At 38.8% G+C, this 23,475-nt stretch overlaps 1 long non-coding RNA gene and 1 pseudogene across 4 annotated transcripts in view; one reads left to right on the forward strand and one right to left on the reverse strand.

Annotated features, from left to right (window-relative positions):
* Positions 1–854: 854 nt before the first annotated feature.
* Positions 855–3,018, reverse strand: LOC125755344 (bifunctional 3'-phosphoadenosine 5'-phosphosulfate synthase 1-like; annotated as a pseudogene).
* A 2-nt stretch (positions 3,019–3,020) lies between these two features.
* LOC112640808 (uncharacterized) overlaps positions 3,021–23,475 on the forward strand; it is a 481,961-nt gene continuing 461,506 nt past the window's right edge. For 2 of the 4 annotated variants that reach the window (XR_007411446.1, XR_007411445.1), the window contains exon 1: positions 3,053–3,280. This is a non-coding gene — a long non-coding RNA (uncharacterized LOC112640808). Of the gene's footprint in view, positions 3,281–23,475 lie in introns of all 4 variants that reach the window. The other 2 variants (XR_007411443.1, XR_007411444.1) reach the window with 2 other exon arrangements.

The following is a 23,475-nucleotide window of genomic DNA, read 5'->3' on the forward strand; positions in this document are numbered from 1 at the left end:
ACATAAGTCAATACCTCCTTTACTGTTTAAAGTCATTTTGAGTTTAGAACTTTGTATTTATTTCATTTTTTTTTTGTTACTTATTACTGAAACATTTCTATCACAAGTACTACAGGGATATTTTGTGTTTGACAGACTAAAGAGGGACAAATATTTTAATTCTTATTGAAAGATTCTTTGGTTTCAAGGAACAGGAAGATACAAATTAGAGATTAGGAATTATTGGAAAGACTTGTAGAGATGGAACCAAACAGCCAAGAGAAGGAAAAGCTTTTCACCTTGCTTAATGGGACCTTGAGCCTCTCTCTTTATGATATTAATGTGATGTTTTATGTTAATTGATTTTGATGTTAAAACAATCTTTCATTCTTAGGATACATTACATTTTATTTGGTTATGGTATCTAATTCTTTTCATTTATTGTATTTAGTTTCTAGTCTTTTATTGAGGATTTTGCATCTATATTCATAGAGGATATTGATCTTTGTTTTCTTCCTTCCTCCTTCCCTCCCTTCTTTCTTTTCTTTTTTTAGAAGCCAAAAAGTTCAATTTTATTGAATAAAAAAGTTTCTTTGGGGCTTACCTCAGATCACAGGACTACTTTAGATTGTAATAGCTGAAGATCAATAGTTGATCAGAAAGAAGGAAGAAAGAAAGCAGTTTATTTTTAATGCAGAAAAATAATCTAATTGTAAGAGATGTCTTTATACAATTCAACAAACTAGGTCTAGCGAAATTTACTGTTTAGTGGACTTTTATTTCTGTTTTCAAGGGATGAAAAGTGAGGTTCAATGTATATCTTACTGGTTACAACACTATAACAGCTTAAGAAAATCATGAGATAGGAGCATAAATATAAAAAGACAAGACTTAAAATTTTATTATAGGAATATTAGCTATAATAAGTGGAACTCAAACCAAGCAGTGTGTTACACTGGTTCAAAAAGAACTCATAAGGCAGACCAAAGCTTTATTAGTTAAGGAAAATGGTCTGTTTGTAGGAAGCGTGTCTAGACAAACATTACTTCGAAGAAATGCTAACAATAACTATGTGGTTCCTCTTGTTACTCAGTGAAGTGTCAAAGGTGAAGTGACTGGGCTTACAGCTTAAGCTTTCTCCAAGGATTTGTAGTATTGCGTCAGCACAGTTCAGGGCTTGGGAGCCATGACACCTTCAGATTTCTGGCCTTCTTTGGCTAGTTTGCACATTCAAGTTCCTGAAATAAATTCAAAGTCTTCATGGTGTTCAGGGTCACAGTAGTCTGTATGCTTCTTTTCCTTGTAAGTTGCAACTCAGAAGGGAACTATTTCCAAGGTGATTAGGCCAGAGGCCATTGTCAGTACTTTGGCGCCATGAGTTGGCTCATAAGGATGGTTCACCGTTTCTGAAAGAGGTCTGCCAGCAGGCTCTTGTCCAACAATGACAATGTTAACATTGTCTCCTGCAACCATCCATGCTCTCTAATGCCACTGGACTCCAGCTAGTTTAGCATACACGGTAGGAGATGGGAAGATGGCCACTACTGTTGTTTTAGGATATGGAACTCCCTCCTCTGGCACTGAAGGATGCAGCTTCATACACATCAAAGCAGCATCATTGTCCTTTGTGCAGGTACCAAGAGAGTGAAGGAGAAGGGCAAGGTGCCTGTAGCCACTCTCTAGAAGTTGCTTATAGGTATCCTCTATTAATAAAGCATGTCCACAGTACTAGATTAGACCCAACCTAGCATGCACTGGGTTGTATAATTGAAATGCAATGACAGCATCAGCATTCATATTTTTAAACATCTGTTATAGCTCAATAGGAGTAAAACAAAACTCATCAAGACCATTGTTCCAATAAATTCAGTCCAAGGCCAGAAAATTTCCAACCAGCCAACCTCCTTGTTCCATAACTTTCCTGATGTAAGGGTGGTTCTCACATGTTGTTCCCCACTGTCTGGCACCAGAACCCTCCTTTCTGTGCTCAACAAACTTTGTATTGTGAGGAATAGCCACACAGCGGTCCTACATCAGAACAAATGTAGACCAGCCATCCAGCATCTCTTTCCCTCCTGACTAGTTGTCAGAGCTGCAGGCAATGACAAGTTAATGATACCTCCATCCATAAGACAATGGAAATGAAGGCACTGCGAGGACTCCCTCTCTCATAAAATCATTCAGTGGGGTTGCCCAGCCTTCTGCTAAAACTTGCACCCACTGTATATCCATTTTATTTTCAATGCTGGTAATATTTCTGCAACTGTTTTTGCCAAATTAAGTTTATTTTCTGGCATTTCCAGTTCTTTTACTTGGTAAGTGGCATGCACAGGTACAGTATCCAGTTCCTGTAGAAGTTCCATAACTTGTTGGACATGGTCATTTACATCACAGGAGTCTGTTTTCAGCACCAATTATGGCGCCTCTGTTCTTTTATATTCAGAATCCATTCCAGTGAAACCTTAATTCCCCCAGCCCTTTTTTTTTTTTTTTTTTTTGAGTCCTTTGACATCTCTGCATAACAAACACGCAGAGGAGCATGAACAAATACTTCAAAAAAAAAGGTAAACCATTAAATTCTACTCTCAAAATCAATATTGCATGTATGTTAACCAATTAGAATTCAAACAAAAAAGTGAAAAAAAAGTAAACTCTCGTGAAGCTGCCTTGCGTTATTGCTCTTCCGAGTATAAGGCTGTAGAAAACTTGCGAGTCAACCAAGCCTGCATCTGCAAGCAGTTTACCGACTTCTGCAATGCATGGAATAGTCTCTTCTATGACTTCAGGGCTGAAGCCAAGATTTTATTGACACCTTGGTGGCTGCTGTCATCACTCCAAGTATAGCGTGGAAGCTGAGGGCGAACCAATACTCCTCCGAAGCCATGTTCACCGTGGTCTTCCCCGCTCCACACAGGCCTGCCCGTTAAACCACACAACCGGAAAGCCCCCACTGGCCCGCACTACCTGGCCTCTCCTGTTCCTGCGGGCACGGTGAGCTTGCCTGGCGACGTTAGCGGCTCTCTGCAGCTCCGTCACCGCTCAGGCTCCGGGGACCCGCACGGCCGCAGACAGCGCACCGGCGCTGCGGATCTCCGCGCGGGAGGCGGGAAGCTGAGGAGGCTGACGAGGAGCCGGGCGAGGCGAGAGGCCGGGCTGTCCTCCCTCGCGCCCTTGCGTCTGGCGCGCGGACGCACTGACGTACGGACGCACCGCCGCGCTGACGCAAGCAGGCGCTCCCGCTCGGAACTTCGATGGAGCAGCCAGTGGCCGCCGCTCTGCTGCGGGTCTCCGGCAGATAAAAGTGTGCGAGTTTTGTTTTCTTGTGACATCTTTCGTTTTGGTATCAGGGTAGCTGGGTTTATAAAACGAATTGGAAAATGTTGCCTTTTCCGGTTTTTTTTTTTTTTTTTTTTAAGTCTGTGAAGGGTTGGTATTAGTTCACATTTAAATGTTGGTGAGAATTCATCAGTGAGGTCGTCTGGTCTGGTTCAGGGCTTGGCTTTGTGGGGAGTTTTATTTTATTTATTTTTTAAAAAGATTTTATTGATTTATTCCTGTGTGTGTGTGAGAGAGAGAGAGAGAGAGAGAGAGAGAGAGGCAGAGGGAGAAGCAGGCCCCATGCAGGGAGCCCGACTTGGGACTCGACCCCGGGTCTCCAGGGTCACGCCCTGGGCTGAAGGCGGCGCTAAACCGCTGAGCCACCGGGGCAGCCCTGTGGGGAGTTTTAAAATTACCACTTAAATCTTTATTTGTTATAGATCTCCGATTTTCTGTTTCCTTTTGCGTCACTTCAGTAATTTGTTTCTGGAATTTGTCCATTTCCTCTAAATTATCTGATTCGTTTGTATACAATTGATTACAGGGTTTCTTGTGCTACTTTTTATTTCTGTAAGTTTGGTAGTGACACCACTTTGAATCACTATCCTTTCATTGTAGTCATTGTCATGCCTCACAGGGTAAACACATCCTTAAACCTGTATTTCTAAACACTAGACTGTCAAGTTAAATATTCTCTGATTTTTAAACAAGTAGAATCATATAGCATATATTCTTTTTTTTTAATTTTTTAAATTTTTATTTATTTATGATAGAGAGAGAGAGAGAGGCAGAGAGAGAAGCAGGCTCCATGCACCTGGAGCCCGACGTGGGATTCGATCCCGGGTCTCCAGGATCGCGCCCTGGGCCAAAGGCAGGCGCCAAACCCCTGCGCCACCCAGGGATCCCATATAGCATATATTCTTGTCAGGCTTCTCTTGCTCATTTTTTTTTGTTTGTAAAATTCATCCCTGTACCTGTAATTTGTTCATTTCATTGATGTATATACTAGTCTATCCAATGTCTATACCACAGTTTATTTAGGGACATTTGGTTATTTTCTTTTTTTTGTTTTGTTTTAATATTATAAAAATCACTGCTGTTAATGTCCTTGAACACGTGTTGTTGCGTGCAAGCATGTGGTTGTATTGGTTTATACATAGGAATTATTTACCAGGATATAAGGTTTGTGTCTGCTCAGCTTACTTGATAAAGCCAAAGAATTTTCAGTGTGGTTAAATCAGCTGAGACTCTTGTTAGCAGTATTTTCCATTGCCCTGCTTCCTTGCCGAAACTTAGTTTTATACTTAAAAAAAAAAAAAATCTTTAGTTATACTAGTTTGGGTACAATGGTATCATGTTCTGTTTTTTTTTTTTAAGATATTTTATTTATTTGCTCATAAGAGACACAGAGAGAAAGGCAGAGATATAGGCAGAGGGAGAAGCAGGCTCCATGCAGGGAGCCCAGTATGGGACTCAATCCCAGGACCCCAGGATCACGACCTGAGCCAAAGGCTGAGCCCAGGCATCCCTCATGTTCTGGTTTTAATTTGCATTTATCACAGCAAAGTTAAAGTTCTTTTTATATTATTTGTCATTTAGATTGCCTCTTTTGAAAAGTGCCTATTGGGTCCCCTGCCTATTTTTCCATGGGATTATCTATTTTTATCTTAGGTTTATAGGAGTTTTAATATATTCAGATAAGAGTTTTGTTTTCTCCATATAGATATTTAATCAATGAAGCATGATTGAGAAAGCATCTTTCTCACATTATTTAGCCATACTTCACATGTCTTAAATCAATTGTCCACATATGCATAAATTTTTTTTTCATATGCATAAAATTTAATGTGACCTATAGATATGAAGGAGCAAAGGAGTGAAAGATTAAAAGAATCTGGAGTTGGAGAGAGAGCTGTAGTTGTAGGAAAGACATAGATAAGAACTGGGTCTAGAAGGTTACAATGCCAATGAAAAGGGCAATTTGTGCACAGAAAAAACTGGGAAGCATAATGGTTGCCAAATATGCTTTATGTTCCTTCTCAAAAAGAAACTCAACAAGTTATACTTCTTCACGATAGTCACTACAATCTTCAGTAACTTGTTTTTTACTATGGGAAGGATATCCTGATTGGACCCTTAGAATATGGTATATTCCTGAACTGTTGTAGGCTTTTATTTCCTACTCCCTGGCATGCATATGTCTTACTAAGGCATCTCAAGTGCTTGCTACTTCCTGTTCATTAGATCCAGTTAGCATAATGTCACAAATGTAATGAACCAGTATCATGTTCTATGGGATATCAGATCAGGGGGCCTCAAACTATATTATGACAGCACAGGAGTTGACATAACCCTGAGGCAAGACCATAAAAGTATACTGTTGTACCTGTGAAGGCAAACTGCTTCTGATTATCTTTGCTGAAGGGTATAAGAAAAAAAGCCAGGTCAATCAGGTCAATTGCTGGATGCTAGCTGCCAGGGGCTGGGTTGATTTGCTCCATTAAAGATATCACTTCTAGAAATGCACCTGTGATTGGTATCTCCACCTGATTAAGTCTGTGATAATCTACTTTCATTTTCCACGACCCATTTGGTTTGTGAACTACACATACAGCTGTAAGAAATTGGGATATTATAGGAATATTTAAAGTCTTTGATAGTTTTACTAACCTCTGTAATGGCTCTAAGAATGCAAAATTGCTTTTGGTTTACTTTTCTTGACAGATGTGGAGAAAGGTGGGGAGTTCTGTGGGTTTTCATTTGTCATTTTCTACTATAATAGATTTCACTGAGTTTCTACTCCTTCCCACTAGTACCTGATTTTAGCACAGGACATTTAATCACTCAATCTGTACTGCCATTCTACAACCCTTATAACCAGGCTTTGGGCTTAGTTTACATCCATTCTCCCCTGAGACGACAGAAGATGAAAGACCCTTCAGAGCTATCATTAGGGCTTTATGATTTTCAGCCCTGATTCTGAATTAGGAATTCATGACTGTCAATTTTTTTTTTTCCCTGGGTAATCTCTGTGGGGTCATCTGAAGCATCCAGCTGATCTCATAATCATTATAATCATTATTGATGTCACAGTAATCAACTGACACAGCCATTTGTTCTCCCAATGTGTGTTCTCCTGTTGTACTTCCTCCCATGTCACCATATTAAGTAAGTACCTGGAGACTACTAAAAGTGGGAGGCTATTACTACTACTAGGCCTGAAAAGGCAATGGGAGGGAATGGTTACTAGAACTAGAAAGGACTGTTGTGTAGAAAAGGGTAACTGGCAAGAGCTGTAGTCTTTAGCAGAGGGACAGAGTCGTCCACCGTAATACAACAGAGGATAAAATTAGGAAAATAAATACCTAAACTCATCTGTTCCATTTTATAATATTTTCTCTCGCATTGCCCAAACCAAACCAGAAGCTAGCAGATAAGGAAACCCACTAATGCAATCCGATGGCTCAGCCTTCTGCTACCCAGAACACAGAGGAGAAGGGTAGATGGGGCAAAGATGTCTCATACCTCCTAACCCTTCAATTGGCTAACTCATCTTTTGTTTCATAGCTCACAGTGCTGTTTCCCCAAAGAAGTTTTCCTAAAGCTCTAAATACAAAATTGTAAAAAGCCTCAACTGTCTTCACTCTTAGCACACTGTTGTTTTTCTCTATAGGACTTATTACACTATGTATTTACATATGAATTAGTTGGGTCTATAGGTTAATTTACATAATGGCTCACTTTTTCATATTTCTTTTTTTCACATTTATATTGCAGAGGCTACCTGTTGCCTTACACATAGCAGATACTTATTAAATGTTTGTTGAAAAAAACTGAAATAATTAGGTCCATGCGAATTGGTGTGTGGCCTTAACCTCCATACATAATATTTCTTCTGGAAAATATGTTCTTAAATATAAACTGTTGATATTGCCACAAAGTTTATGAAACACAGAATGCTTGTAAGTCATGACCAGTCTGTGTGTATAGTTTATACCCTATCTCAAGTGGTAGCTAAAAATATTCTACAGTAATTTCTGTGCCCTTTTAAGTTCTTCTAAGAATTATAATGTCTTTTACTGTTGAATGAATCTAAGCAAGTATTAGTTTAGTGATTTCATCCTTAGAGAACTAATGAACGTTTCTGAAGGAATGAATAAAAGTTTTTGGCATTTTGAAAGGCTTTACACAGCTAATTGACTTCTTATGAGGAACCCAGAGATAAATGAGGTATAAGAATAAAACTAATATCAAACACTACTGTAAGAATGAAACTAACAATCAAACACTACAGTATGTGCCAGACAGGATGCTGGATGTTTTACATATATTATGTGGTTAAGTTTAGGACCATAATACAGTAAATAGATATTTCATTTAATAGATTGGAAAATGGAGGTTAAATAGTGGAAAAATTTCAGAGGACTGAAAAAAGAATTTTCTTTAGGATCTCTCTTTTTTTTTTTTTTTTCTGTCTTGGAGCATGGACTCACTGAGGTATATGCCAAGTATACATTTGGATGGTATAGATATATTTTCTTTAATAAATATTTTTAAATTTTCATAGTTTATTTAACAGCACATGGAGAAAATTGCATCTCTCAGGTGATGCTTTATCAATAGGTAAAGTATATTCTTTAAGAAGAAAGGATGATTCATAAGAATCTGCTCATTAGGGTCACATTTCCAACTCAGATAATTTAGTAGGTATGAAATCCAAAACTTGCCAGTAGATTTCATGAATTTTTGTTATTATAGCACTTCAGCATTAATTGATACCAGTGCTGAATGTATTTCTCTAATGGCAGTTTTCCAGTGTGCGAGGCTGTAATATGGAATGATGTCAGTACTTTTTGTCTTATTAATTTGATGAGGAACTAACTTGAAATGGTTTTCTTTGGTTGTTCTGACATATTTCAAAAAGATTAACAGTATGTTATTGTCCTGCTATGGAACCATTGGAAACTATCTAGTCAGCCCTTGGCAATGTTGAAACATTTCACATTGGCAATTTAATGGTGACACAGCTCCATATATGTGATTAGTATCTGCATACAACATCCAGCACAGTATAATTCAATAAGGGAATTAGATCCAGCAATAAAAGTGCTTTGTGCAAAATGCAACAATTAAACATTATTTTAATGGTTTGAAACATTGACGAGATGAGTTTTAGCTAAATTTGTTGATTGAATGAGTGAATGAATTAATCCTTAGTCTTGGATTTTTTATGCCACAGGGTACTTTTACTTGTAGAGCAATTTGTATAAAGCTATGATAACTATGCTCTTAATTTAACTTATAACAGTGTTGTGAATTATGTGGGCAAGGTCTTATTTATTTTTCAGGACTGTGGAAGCTGATGCTCAAAGAAATTGAGTGCTCTGGCCAAGGTCAACAGTTCCTCTGGTCTCCTGATCATTGTTCACTTTTAATTGTTTCAAATTTTGTGCTGAGCTGAGTGTGTACAAACCATAAAGATAAAATAAGCATGATCTGCATTTAATATTAATAATAAACCAAATGTCTAATAAAATTAATCTGACATGCTTAAAGATATGCATAAATGTTATTGTCTTGCATAGCAATTAGGTATAGATTCTAAGACATTTGGATACATTACAATAATTAGTATTACTTTTCCTTAGATACAATTTCCAATTAGGACACTTGGGTATTCCATCAAATGCATAATCATAGTCAAGTGACCAGACCTGCTGTCTAAGACTCCTCAGGAGACAAAGATTACAGGTAGCTTCCCTTTGATAAGACAAGTGACAAGATGAAAATATCTGTAGGTTGAGCTTTTAACTTAGAAGCTACTGGAACATTTAAGAAAAGGGTAAAGAGAGGGATGGATTGTGGGAGCGATTTGCAATAGAAGGGGCATAAAGAAGGGCAGTGTTCGGGTAGAGAAGTTGGAGTCTATGGTTGAACTGTGTGGATGCTTAGGAATTACTAGCTTTCATGTTGGAACAGGTCATGTCTTTAGGGTGAAGACCAATTTTAAACACCCAGTTGCAAGGATAGGCTGTTCCCCACCAAATGAGCCTAATCATGTGACTTAAAATTCATACAAATATAAAGTTTAGTGAGAACTATTGTGGTTGTTTGTTCTTTGCTGCTTAGTATTTGACATCCATTATTTTACCATTTTGTTTCACATAATAAACAATTATAAGATGTATCAATTTAATATTTTCTTCTACTACAATAAAAATGCAGTTTGATTTTTACCTGTCGTATAGGTTTCCTGCTATGACTTGAGTTCAGAGTGTGAAATAGGAGAATTGATCTAGTAAAGACAGATGAAAGTCATATGGTCATTCACTAACAACTGACTCAAGAACAATAATGGAATTAAGATACACATAATGTATAGATATGTATACTATGTAGAAAACCCACTATCTCTATTTTCTGTGTCAAGAAATTTACAACTTTTCCTACTAAAACATTAGCACCTGAATGCAAAGGCTTATTTTTCTGAATACTGTATAACAGATGGGATTGGTGGAGTATATGAGGGAAATTACAGCTCCTTTCATTTTTATACTTATTGCCCAGTGATAATGTGTGTATATGTGTGTCCTTTTGCATTTTTAACAGGTGTTTGGATGAGGCTGGATTCAAATGAAGAAATGAACAAATTCAAAACTTTATTTTTAATACTATTGCAAATATGTATGTGTATATATTGTGTATGTATAAAAAATATGAAGTTTTACATATATCTTACCTAATTTTTTAAAATTAAGTTATTAAAATTGTTACAAAGTGCTTTGAAATGTCCAATAAAATATTAATAAATACAGACAATATCAAAGTGGAAGTAAAAATCAGATGTAAATACATCTTAATCCCCAAAGCTATCTTAATATTGACTCAAGATTTCATGTTTAGTTTTGGTAGGTGTACATTTTATGAGCCCTAAGTGGTGGTACTTACACATGACTACAAAAGTAGTAATTTCAAGGACAGGGCAAGCTGGTGGAGGAGCAGGGTTCTTACCTCACAGAGCCCCACCAATTTATCTGGATAACTTTCAGATCATCCTGAACACCTACGAATTTGAGCTGAGATTTAAAGAGAGAACAGCCGGAATGCTACAGAGAGAAGAGTTTTCACTTCTAACAAGATAGGAAGGTGGAAAAAAAGAAAAAAAAAAAAAATCAAGTGGGGGAGGGGCCCGCAAAGAACAGGACTAAGGCAGGTTGGTGAGAGCTTCTGGACAGGAAAGCCCCGCCCTGGAGAAGCAGAAACTTTAAAAATCTGCCCGGATTCTTCCAGGATGGAAAGGCGTTCAGCAGGGAAATTGGGCAGAAGTGCAGGAGGGGCAGGGACGCCTCCAGTCTCCCGGAGTCACTAGGACAGGAGGGGCGCCCGGGGGAGAGCGCCCCACAGACTGTGGGCCAGTCTCGGTGAAGGGCTGGAGCGCCAGGGGGGCCTCGGGAGCAGCCGGTGGGTCAGATGGGGGCTCAGGGCGGAGGGAACTGCAGCCCGGGAGTGTGATTCCAGCAGTGCAGGCTCCGGATTCCAGGGCGCCGGGGGACACAGCCCAGGATCCTGTGCTCCACCCGGATCAGGCGGAGGCCAGGAGGGCACAGGACAGCGAGGACGCTCCTGCCACCGGGCGCCCCCAAGGGAGGTGGAGGCCGGGAAGGCACAGGACAGCGAGGACGCTCCTGCCACTGGGTGCTGGGGGGAGATGGGGGGGAGTGGGCACAGGACGGTGAGGGCGCTCCTGCTGCCGGGCGCCCCCCAAGCTGTGCGGATCAGCGCCCCCCACCCCGGGAGCACCCAGGCCAGTACAGACTGGGAGACTGCGGTAGTTACTGTGGGAGCTGACTCCAGGGCTGGGGACCTGGCCATCGCCAGTGGTGGTGTTCCTCCTGGTGTCACCCTGTGCCTGGGAGGGACAGGGCTGCCAGGGAACAAGGGCCTCATGGGGTCAACAGCTCCCACTGAGCCTGGCACCTGGCGGGGGGGGGGCAGCTCCCCCAGGTACACACACCTGAAAGTCAGCACAGCAGACCCTCCCCCAGAAGACCAGCTGGAAGAATGGGAGGAGCAAGTTCTTGGCCGAGCAGCTCTGGAAAGCTCCAGGGGAAGTCGAGGGATTTATAGTATATAGACTAGAGGGTTCCTTCTTCCTTTTTCCCTCCCCTTTTTCCAGTACAACTCATTTTTATATCAGACTAAAAATTTCCAGTATTTTTTTCCTCTTCCCCCCTTAACTACAATATTTTACCACCTCTTCATTTTTAAATTTCTTCCTATTTGACTTTCATATTTTTACAATTACATGTCTTAGATCTATTTTCCACTTCTAGATTCCCTTCAACATGCTCAATTTAATTTTGGGAGATATACAAGGTATTTGTTTTGTTTTGCTTTGTGTTTTCTCTGCCTTATTTTATTCTACAATGGCAAAAGTTAGTACCTTCTAAAACATGACCAGCATGCACCCATAACCACGTGGTATACCATGCTGGTTCATTCTGTGAGATTATGTTCTTTCTTCATTCCAATTCTGTCTCCCTCTCTTACCTCATTTATATTTTAGTGCTCAATATTGGGGCTTTCTACAGGTATCGCTGGATTATATAAATTTGAGACTGAGCATATTCTAACATACAGAGCTTGATACACTCAGAACCAAGAAAATTACTCTCTAGGACCCCTCAGAATCATCTACAGTGAAATTTACTTAGGTCGTGGTTGATATTCTTGACTCAGCCTGCTCATACAACCACTTTGCACTGAGCAAAATGACTAGAAGGAAAAACCACAAAAGAATGAATCAGAAACCGTACTCTCTGCCACAGAGTTACAGAATATGGATTAAAATTCGATGTCAGAAAGCCAATTCAGAAGCACAATTATAAAGCTACTGATGGCTCTGGAACAAAGCATAAAGGATTCAAGAGACTTCATGACTCGGAATTTAGATCTAATCAGGCTGAAACTAAAAATCAATTAAATGAGATGCAATCCAAACTGGAGGTCCTAAAGATGAGGGTTAATGAGATGGGAGAAAGAGTGAGTAACACAGAAGAAAAGTTGATGGCAAGGAAGGAAGCTGAGGTAAAAAGAGAAAAGCAAAAGACCATGAGGAAAGGTTAATAATAAATGATAGCCTCAGAAGGAAGAATCTATCTATAATTGGGGTTCCAGAAAGCACCAAGAGGGACAGAGGGCCAGAAAGCATATTTGAATAGATCATAGCTGAGAACTTCCCTAATTTGGGGAGGGAAATAGGCATTCAGATCCAGGAGATAGAAAGGTTCCCCCCCAAAAATCAATAAAAACCGCTCAACACCTCGACATTTCATAGTGAAACTTGCAAATTCCAAAGATAAAGAGAAAATCCTTAAAGCAGAGAGAAACGAGATTCTTGACTTATATAGGTAGAAATATTATATTAACAGCAGACCTCTCCACAGAGACCTGGCAGGCCAGAAAGGGCTGACATGATATTTACAGGGTACTAAGAAGAACATGCAGCCAAGAATACTTTATCCAGCAATGTCATTCAGAATAGAAGGAGAGATAAAGAGCTTCCAAGATAGGCAGAAACTGAAAGAATATGTGACCACCAAACCAGGTCTACAAGAAATATTAATGGGGACCCTGTAAAAGGAAGAGGAAGCCCAAAGAAATAATCCACAGAAACAGGGACTGAATAGATATTACGATGACACTAAATTCATATCTTTCAGTAGATACTCTAAATGATCCCATCAAAAGATACAGGGTTTCAGATTGGATAAAAAAGCAAGACCCATCTATTTGCTGTCTATAAGAGACTCATTTTAGACCTAAGGACACCTCCAGCCTGAAACTGAAAGGTTGGAGAACCATTTGCCATTCAAATGGTCCTCAAAAGGAAGCTGGGGTAGCAATCCTCATATTAGATAAATTAAAGTTTATCCCAAAGACTAGTAAGAGATGAAGAGGGACACTATATCATACTTAAAGAGTCTATCCAACAAGAAGACCTAACAGTCATGAATATTTATGCCCCTAATGTGAGAGCTGCCAAGTATATCAATTAATAACCAAAGTAGAGACATACTTAAATAATAATACATTAATAGTAGGAGACTTCAACATGGCACTTTCTGCAAATGACAGATCTACGCACAACATCACCAAAGAAACAAGGGCTTTAAGTGATACGCTGGACCAGATGGATTTCACAGTTATATACAGAACTTTCCATCTGAACGCAATGGAATCCACATTCTTCTCAAGTGTACATGGAACTTTCTTCAGAATAGACCATATACTGGGTCACAAATCAGGTCTCAGCCAATACCAAAAGACTGGGATTGTCCCTTGCATATTTTCAGACCACTATGCTTTGAAACTAGAACTCAATCACAAGAAGAAATTTGGAAGAAACTAAAACACTTGGAGGCTAAAGAGCCTCAATGCAATCCCTATCAAAATACCATGGACTTTTATTCAGAGAGTTGGAAGAAATAATCCTAAGATTTGTGTGGAATCAGAAAAGACCCCAAATACCCAGGGGAATATTGAAAAAGGAAACCAGAGCTGGGGGCATCACAATGCTGGATTCCAAGTTGTACTACAAAACTGTGATCATCAAGACAGTGTGGTACTGACACAAAAACAGACACATAGATAAATGGAATAGAATAGAGAAATGGGCCCTCTATGGTCAACTAATTTTTAACAAAGCAGGAAAGAATATCCCTTGGAAAAAAGACAGTCTCTTCAATAAATGGTGCTGGGAAAATTGAACAGCCACATGCAGAAGAATGAAACTGGACCATTCTCTTACGCCATACACAAAGATAAACTCAAAATGGATGAAAAATATAAGTGTGAGACAAGAATCTATCAAGATCCTAGAGGAGAACATAGGCAACACCCTTTTCGAACTTGGCCATAGCAACTTCTTGCAAGATACATCTATGAAGGCAAGGGAAACAAAAGCAAAAATGAACTATTGGGATTTAATCAAGATAAAAACTTCTGCACAGCAAAAGAAACAATAAAACTAAAAGACAACCTACAGGATGGGAGAAGATATTTGCAAATGACATATCAGATAAAGGGCTAGTATCCAAGATCTATAAAGAATTTATTAAACCCAACAGCAAAGAAACAAACAATCCAATCACGAAATGGGCAAAATACAACAGAAATTTCACAGAGGAAGACATAGACATGGCCAACAAGCACATGAGAAAATGCTCCGCATCACTAGCCATCAGGGAAATAGAAATCCAAACCACAATGAGATACCCCCTCACACCAGTGAGAATGGTGAAAATTAACAAGACAGGAAACAACAAATGTTGGAGAGGGTATGGAGAAAGGGGAACCCTCTTGCACTGTTGGTGGGAATGTGAACTGGTATCGCCACTCTGCAAAACAGTGTAGAGGTTCCTCAAAGAGTTAAAAATAGAGCTACCCTATGACCCAGCAATTGCACTACTGGGGATATACTCCAAAGATACAGATGCAGTGAAAAGCTGAGATACCTACACCTCAATATTTATAGTAGCAATGTCCATAATAGCCAATCTGTGGAAGGAGCTTCTGTGTCCATCGAAAGATGAATGTATAAAGAAGATGTGGTCTATATATACAATGGTATTATTCAGCCATTAGAAGAGATGAAGACTCACCATTTGCTTTCATGTGGATGGAACTGGAGGGTATTATGCTGAGTGAAGTAAGTCAGTCAGAGAAGGACAAACATCATATGGTCTCATTCATTAGGGGAATATAAAAAATAGTGAAAGGGAATAAAGGGGAAAGGAGAAAAAATGAGTGGGAAATATCAGAGAGGGTGATGGAACATGAGAGACTCCCACCTCTGGGAAATGAATAAGGGGTAATGGAAGGGGAGGTGGGCGGGGGATGGGGTGACTGGATGACGGGGCACTTGGCAGGATGAGCACTGGATGTTACACTATATGTTGGCAAATCGAACTCCAATAAAAAAATAGAAAAGTAATTTCATTTATAGATGTGAACTGGATCATTCGCTTATCCATCATTGAATTACTCAGCTTTAATTTATGCATGGCAAGAAATTAGGTATTTAATCAGGAAAGCCAAAAGTTGGATTTACAAAAAAAGACATTTATAAAGTCTTTTCTTTTTTATTTTTTAAAGATTTTATTTATTTATGAGAGAGAAAGAGAGAGGGAGAGAGAGAGAGAGGTAGAGACATAGAGGGAGAAGCAGGCTCCATGCGGGAAGCCTGATTTAAGACTCCATCCCAGCATTTCAGGATCACGCCCTGAGCCAAAGGCAGACACTCAATTGTTAAGTCACCCAGGCATCCCAAATTCTTATTTTTTTGAGAAATTATGACAAGTTGAACATTCATTAAACATCACAGACAGCTGCAAGGTAATTTAAGAAATAATAAAACATAACGCACAGATGCATAGATCTATTAACAACAATAGCCATTGAAAAAACACTAATATCCCAGGAATTTTGCTATATGCTGTGCCTATGTCTACAGAGAGACTTTGAGGTAAGTGTTAATCCCATTTTAGTAATAATGAAAGGCACTAAGAGATGAAGTAACTAACCCAGTGTTACACAGGTTTGTTGATCCTTGATCCAGTCCCAAATCTTCCAACCTTCAAAGATCTATGTGATCTCCATTGGGTTATGCTGTGTCCTCAATGCAATGCAGCCTATCAGAATAAAACTGACATATAAGACTTGCGAATGGAGCACCCTCCAGATGACAATTTAGGATTAAATTGCTCCTTGTTTCTTAGACCAGAATAGCTTTTCTGGAAGAGGTATTATTTGAACTGAACTTTGAGGAAAGTTATGAAAGTGAATGGAGTTGATGGTGAAGAAATACATCCCAGAGGGGGCTGTGATGTGAGATAAGGCACTAAGCAGTGTGAGAAATAGAAGTTAAAGCCAGGACCTGGAGTTAATGTCAGTACCCAGAGAGTTAGGTCAAGACTGTAGAGGCGTGTGGGTAAAGTGATGATAGAGTGGTATAAGAACTCTTTGAGTGAGTGGTCCTGGAAATGAGGGACCTGATGGTGGGTAGTTGGGAGAATGGATTTTGTGTACACTGGAAGTATGTGAGACAACCTGGTTAGGTAGGGTCAGGAGTCAGAAACCAAGAATTAGTAACAGAGGATTTTCCTGGGTCAGAGTCAGAGAAGAGAGCTATTGGTGAAAGTTTCTGAGTTTTCAGAGGAAATAAATAATTGAGTACAAAAAGGAATCATAAAGGGGGGAAAAGGGACGCCTGGGTGGCTCAGCAGTTGGGTGTCTGCCTTTGGCTCAGGTCATGATCCTGGAGTCCCAGGATCAAGTCCCACATTTGCCTCCCTGCATAGAGCCTGCTTCTCCTTCTGCCTGTGTCTCTGCCTCTCTCATGAATAAATAAATAAATCTTAAAAAAAAACAAAGGGGGGGGGGGAAGAATAGAACTAATGTTTATTCAGCAATATGAATATTGAACATTATGCCAAATGATGCTAAGGCATTCTATCATAATTGTTATAATATTTACTTCTTACAACAAACTTTCAGTCTCTATATTGTTATTTGGAAATGAGGGAAATTGATCTCTGAATGCTGAAGGAACTTACTAATACATGTCTAACATTTAGTGAGGTAAGGATAGACACATTTTTTAAGCTTACAATGCCCACATTTTCTCAGATAACAAAAATTTATTAAGCATGGAATATTAGCAAGTGACTTTCTGAGCACTCCAGGGAATCCAAGAATGAATCAGTTTCTCCCCTCAGAGGATATACAACTCAATAGGAAGATTCCAGGAGTTTAGTTTTAGATTTGTATTAATCTCTATCGTTGTGTTTAGCTTTGTATTTGTCTCTTACCAAGTACTTAATCAGAACCTTTGTCCTTGAGTAGGAGACTTAACAAGTATTTGTTTGATCCAGTCATTCAACTATTCCTACATAAAATGTTTTCTTTTGCACACATGTTTTATGAGATGCAATTACATCCATTTTGGTAGATGGCTTTCCTTTATTTATTTGCAGATTCTTCATTGTAATGTCATTTGTGGAGACAATCAGCTTCTATTATGTGAAGCTAGTTCCAGAGGCCTTCCACCCCACTGTCTTGCCATATAGTAATTGGAGTGGTACCCTTATCATTTTCTTTACTCTACCTTTAGGTAATATGTTTTTCACTGGAGGTCATTCATAGTTGTTCATCTACAAAGAGACTGCTTTTTAAATCTCTTCAAGAAACACTTAAGTAATTGGGTTCTCAACATTGTGATAAAAAAAGCTTTGTGACATGATGAGTGAAACCGTATGTTTGACTGACAGTTAAAACTTTCCCTTAAAGAAATAGTTCAAACATCAAATCCAGCTTCACCACTTTTGGATTAAAATCATTCACAGAACTGAAAGGAAATACAATGATTCTAATTATGTCATAAAATAGAATGAAACTATATGTTGAGTTTTATTTCCACAGAGGCATGTCTCATAGAGATATGTTTTTAATATAAAAAAGATTATATGTAAAAGAAATTGTTTACATGTGATACTTTGATACTCACTTTAAGAGTAAGGAAACTAAAAAAACTAAAAGAAACTAAAAAACAAAAACAAAAAAAGAGTAAGGAAACTGGGATTTTCCTGTGTCTTTGAGGTATGGTATATGATCTTTAAAACTTGATAAATATTCTTCAGACACTAATTCTTTTTGCTTTCACTTCCAAACATTAATTTTGGAAAAAAGAATCATTAATTGTTTATTTAGAAATTTGAATGTTTGGCATATTAATATATAAGTATTGAATTTTTAAATCTCCAAAAATACCATAATGAAGAAAGTGTACTTGAAGACATTGTAAGATGATAGAAATTTCTTGCCAAAATTTGTTTGATCCTTAGTCTATTGGGAATTAAATAAAAAGAAAAAAACTTCAGTTTTCTCCTACGTGCATTTAACCTTATAATGAAAATATAAACGTCCTTTGTTTTTAGTTGGTAATGTTCATCATATCCTAAGTATCTTCCAACTCAGTTTTGACTGGTATGAGTAATTTGATTTGAAAAATTTTATGACTGAAGGAGGTCAAGTTTTATAAGTCTATTGAACAAAGTCCTCAAAATATGTATACCTCTGACTTATGTGTGTATATTTACACATGTTCACACATAACATACTTATTCAGAAGCGGTTCAATTCAAAATAAGTGGCCAGAGAAAATTAAGATCAGTTAGCCCCAAGTCCATTACCTTTATTTCCCATTGAAAACCTTCTGTTTTTGTCTTTGTATAATTCTCTTTTTTTTTCTCTTTATTACCAAACTTCCTAAGAGGAGTACATACTTGCTATGTCCACTTATTTATTCTAATGAAACTGTTGTGCCTTAGGTCACTTTCCCAAGCCATATGACACCTTTTTTCCTTGAACTGTTAGGTTATTTAACACTTTTAACCAACACTTCCTTTCTGAAACTCCTTTCTCTCTAAATGTTAACACTTTCTCAGAGTTTACTATTGCCTCTGGCTTCTTAGTCTTCCTTTAATCTCGACATGACTACTTGTCCTATAAAATGTTGGGGTTCTCAAGGGCTATGCCCTCAACTTTATGCTATTCTTTATTATTATTCCTGTCTGGACTCATTCTTACTCATGGATTTAATCACTATATATCAGAGATTCCTAATGAATATTCTTGTGCCATGACCACTCTGCTGAGACCTAGAGCCATGTTACACAATTGATTTATTACTAGGTATCTCTACCTACCTGCTCTGAAACCATTTCAAAGTCACTATGACCAAAACTACTCCCAGTAATTTTTTTTTTATCATATATTCCCCCACATTGCTAAACACACCATATTTTAGCTTGGTGGCAACTAGATGACTTTGGGAAAGTTATTTTTCATCTCTAAGACTCAGTTTCCATATAGGTAAGGTAAAAATAATAGTAATTTTAATAGTTTTCTATAACATTTATTTATTTATTTTTAAGATTTTATTTTTTTACTATTTATTCACGAGACACACACACACACACACACAGAGAGAGAGAGAGAGAGAGAGAGAGAGAGGCAGAGACACAGGCAGAGGGAGAAGCAGGCTTCATGCAGGGAGCCTGATGTGAGACTCGATCCTGGGTCTCCAGGATCACACCCTGGGCTGAAGGCAGTGCTAAACTACTGAGCCACCCGGGCTGCCCTATTTCTTTTTAGAGACAGAGAGTGCATGGAGGTGAGGGGAGGGGAGGAGGGGCAGAGAAAGAAGGAGAGAGAAACTCAAGCTCAGCTTGGAGTCTGATGTGGGGCTTGATCCCACAACTGTGAGATCATGACCTAAGACGAAACCAAGAGCCAGACACTCCATTCACTATGCCACTGAGGCCCCCCCCTTGATAGGTTTTTATAAGGCTTTAAAATCAATTATTATGTAATTCACAATAATAGATGTTAACTACATAGAAGGTACGACCAAATGAAGTAAGTACTCATACTGTCCTCACTTTATAGCAGAACTGGAAGCACAATGAGGCTAAGTAAATTGCCCAAAGTTATATAGCCAATTTGTGATCAAGCAGGATTTGAATGGAATCTTGGTCTATAGCCTGGCTGTTTAATTGCTGCACTACCCTGTGTGATATTGCATATAAAGAATACAACAAAATCCTTAGCACCTACTAGATATATCAAAATATAGGGATGGGGAGGAGGGCTTTAACTGTTCTGGAAATCTGCGTTTTAAAAAGCTCCCTGGTGAATCTAATATTCAACCAGGGTTAAGAACCAACATAGTAGACTCTCAAAAATGTTTGTTCCTTTCATCCAAATGAAAATAATTGAATCAATTTGACCCTATGAACACTTTCACAAATGCTATAGCCATTAAGCCTGAAGTACCTTTTAGGAGGGCTCTATTAGAAATCCTTTTTTGAAATGACAATAGAAGAGCAATAATAAAGACACACATATATATTAAAAAAGCCTTCAGTATTCATATAACCAGAGGCATTTAATACATACATTGTGTTTTCATTTGTATTGCATGATTTTATCCTTATGAACAAGAGCCTTAAAAATATTAGGCTTGTATGTAACCTAGAAAAATCACTTTCTTGAGATCATTAAGCTGCTGGGTAGATATTCCATCTGGCCTAAAAATGCTTCATTTTACCTTTACCCATCTACCAAAGCATCTGTTTTCTCTCCTAGCTATCAATATTTTCTCCATTTGTTTCTCATATGACTATAGTAGGATATTTCATCCTTCAGCTTATATGTCCAGAAATACAAAATAGACCAAGAACACATAAAAAAGAAAGTAATAGAGTATATTCTGTTCTTTTTTTAATGAGTTCTATTGTGTGTGTGTGTGTGTGTGTGTGTGTGTGAGATACTCACCTCCAGTACAGAATGTATTGTTAAGATACAGCTAGATTTTTGTTGTTGTTTGTAAGTAGCAGGATATAATACTTCCTAGCATAAGCAGAAATAAAATTACTTGAAATGATTTGGGGTGGCACAATGAAATAAAGAAATTGATATATAGATGTAGGATCCAAATAGAAACTTGGGTTTTTTAAGCAGAAGAGTAGGGGTCCTCATTTCATCTGATCCCCCAAATTTAGCTAGATAACTTTTAAACCATCCTGAACAACTATGAATTCAGTCTGAGTTGTAAAGAAAGAATGACTGGGAACTCTACAAATAGAAAAGTGACCACTTCTTGCAAGGTGTGAGTGAGAAGACAAATGGATATATGGGAAAATAAACAGCAGAGGGAGGGAGCCTTCGTAAGCCATCTGCGGGAAGTGATACAGCTCAAAATCAGGAATCTGCTCCTGTGAGAGACTTCCCTGTCTGGAAGGTGCTTAGTGGTGAAACGGCAGAATCACAGGAGGGACAGTGGTGTCTCAGTATTCCCAGAGGCACAGAAAGAACGTGAGCACCTGACCCAGTACAGTTCCCGAGCCTTGGAGCGGGGAAACAAGTTCAGGTCAGCAAACCTGAGGGAAGGCTCAGCTTAATGTGCCATAAACTGCAAAAGGCAGTCAAATTGAGAAACTGCTCCTCGTGCTGAGTGCCTGCAAAGGACTGGAACATAACAACCCTCCACTTTCATCTTGAAGAAGCTGATTGGGTACACACTTGACGGGGTCTCTTCCTGTGCCAGGGCCCTGCAATGGACAGAAGTGAGATGACCCTCTGATTTCTCCAGGAGGGGCAGAGCAAATGTATGCACAAATGGGCAAAACTCCCTGCTGGGGCCCTGCAAATTGCACAAATCAATGTCCCCCCTCCAACTGCTCTCAGGAGGATCTGTGGGAGTGGGGACTATAGAAGTCTGCAGTTTGGCACATGCCAGGATCTTTCAGCTCTGGGGCTGGAGATCTGGGTGCAGCCATTTTTTTTTCTCCTCTCACCCTCAAGAGAGGTATGGCCTCCAGGAACAAAGACCTCATACATTTAACTGCTTACACTGAGCCAGCCACCTGGCAAAGGGCAGTGCAGCTCCACCCAGACACAGACACCTGAGAATCAGTGCAGCAAGGCCCCTTCCCCAGAAGACCAGCTAGAAGAACGGGAACAGCAAGTTTACCGATCAAATATGACAAAAACCCCAGGACTAGAGGAAAATAGTATATAGAATTCAAGGTTTTTTTCTTATGATTTGTTTATCTTTCAAAAGATGTTTATAATATCTTATCAACTCTTTGTTTTTAGGTTTTTTCTTTTTCTTTTTTTTAAAGATTTTATTTATTCATGAGAGGCACAGAGAGAGAGAGAGAGGCAGAGACACAGGCAGAGGGAGAAGCAGGCTCCATGCAAGGAGCCTGATGTGGGACTCGATCCTGGGTCCCCAGGATCACACCCTGGGCTGCAGGTGGTGCTAAACTGCTGCGCCACCGGGGCTGCCTGGGTTGTTGTTTGTTGTTGTTTTTTTAACGTTCATGTTTTACAATTATGTTATAGATATATTATTCTTCATTTTTTGCTTCCTTTTACATTATTCAATTATATATGTGCACAAACACACACATATGTGTATATACACACACATACACACACGTATCTTTTTTTTTTTTTTTTTTTGTAATTTTGGAATTTAGTACTTTCTAACATACAGACCAAAATACACTCAGAACCAGGTGGACCACCATCTTGGTCCAATCTGTGAGAGAGAGATATATATATATATTCTCTCTCCCCCACCATTTCCCTCATCCCCTCTTTTTAAAATTTCTTTTTCTTTTCTTTTTCTTTTTTCTTTTATTTTCTAGTACCTCACCTCTTTGGAATTGTCTAGTGTTTACTTCACTTGGGTCTTGGTTGATACTTTTGACTCTGTTCACTTGTACAGCCATTCTGCACTAGACAAAATGACTAGAAGGAAGAAATCACCACAAAAGAAAGAACCAGAGGTAATATTCTCTGCCCCAGATCTAATGGATATAGATTTAAGTAAATTTCAGAGATAGGGTTCAGGATTACAATGATAAAGTTACTAGTGAACTTGAAAAAAGCATAAGAGACTCTAGAGAATCTCTTACTGCAGAAAGAACAGAAAAAACAACAGGCCTATGCACAGGGACCTGGCAGGCCAGAAAGGGCTGGCGTCATATATTCAGAGTACTAAATAAGAACAACATGCATCCAAGAATACTTTACCCAGCAAAGCTGTCATTCAGAATGGAAGGAGAGAGAAAGAGCTTCAAGGACAGACAGAAACTGTAAGAATATGTGACCACCAACCCAGCCCTGCAAGAAATATTAAGGGGGATCCTGTAAGCAAAGAAGGAGGCCAAAGAACAGAGATATTCTGCAGAAACAGAGATGGTACTGGTAATACAATGACAGTAAATTCATATCTTTCCCTAGTTACCCTGAATGTAAATGGGCTAAATGCACCAGTCAAAAGACACAGGGTATCACACTGGATAAAAAAGCCAGACTCATCTATATGCTGTCTACAAGAGACTCATTTTAGACTTAAGGACATCTTCAGACTGAAAATGAAGGGGAGGAAAACCATTTACCATACAAATGGTCCTCAAAAGAAAGCTGGGGTAGCAATCCTCATATCAGATAAATTAGATTTTAAACCAAAGACTGTAGTAAGAGATGAAGAAGGACACTAAATAATACTTAAAGGATCTATCCAACAAGACCTAAAATTTATGA

This window comes from Canis lupus, chromosome 6 (genome assembly GCF_003254725.2).
Source record: "Canis lupus dingo isolate Sandy chromosome 6, ASM325472v2, whole genome shotgun sequence".
Lineage (NCBI taxonomy): Eukaryota > Metazoa > Chordata > Mammalia > Carnivora > Canidae > Canis > Canis lupus.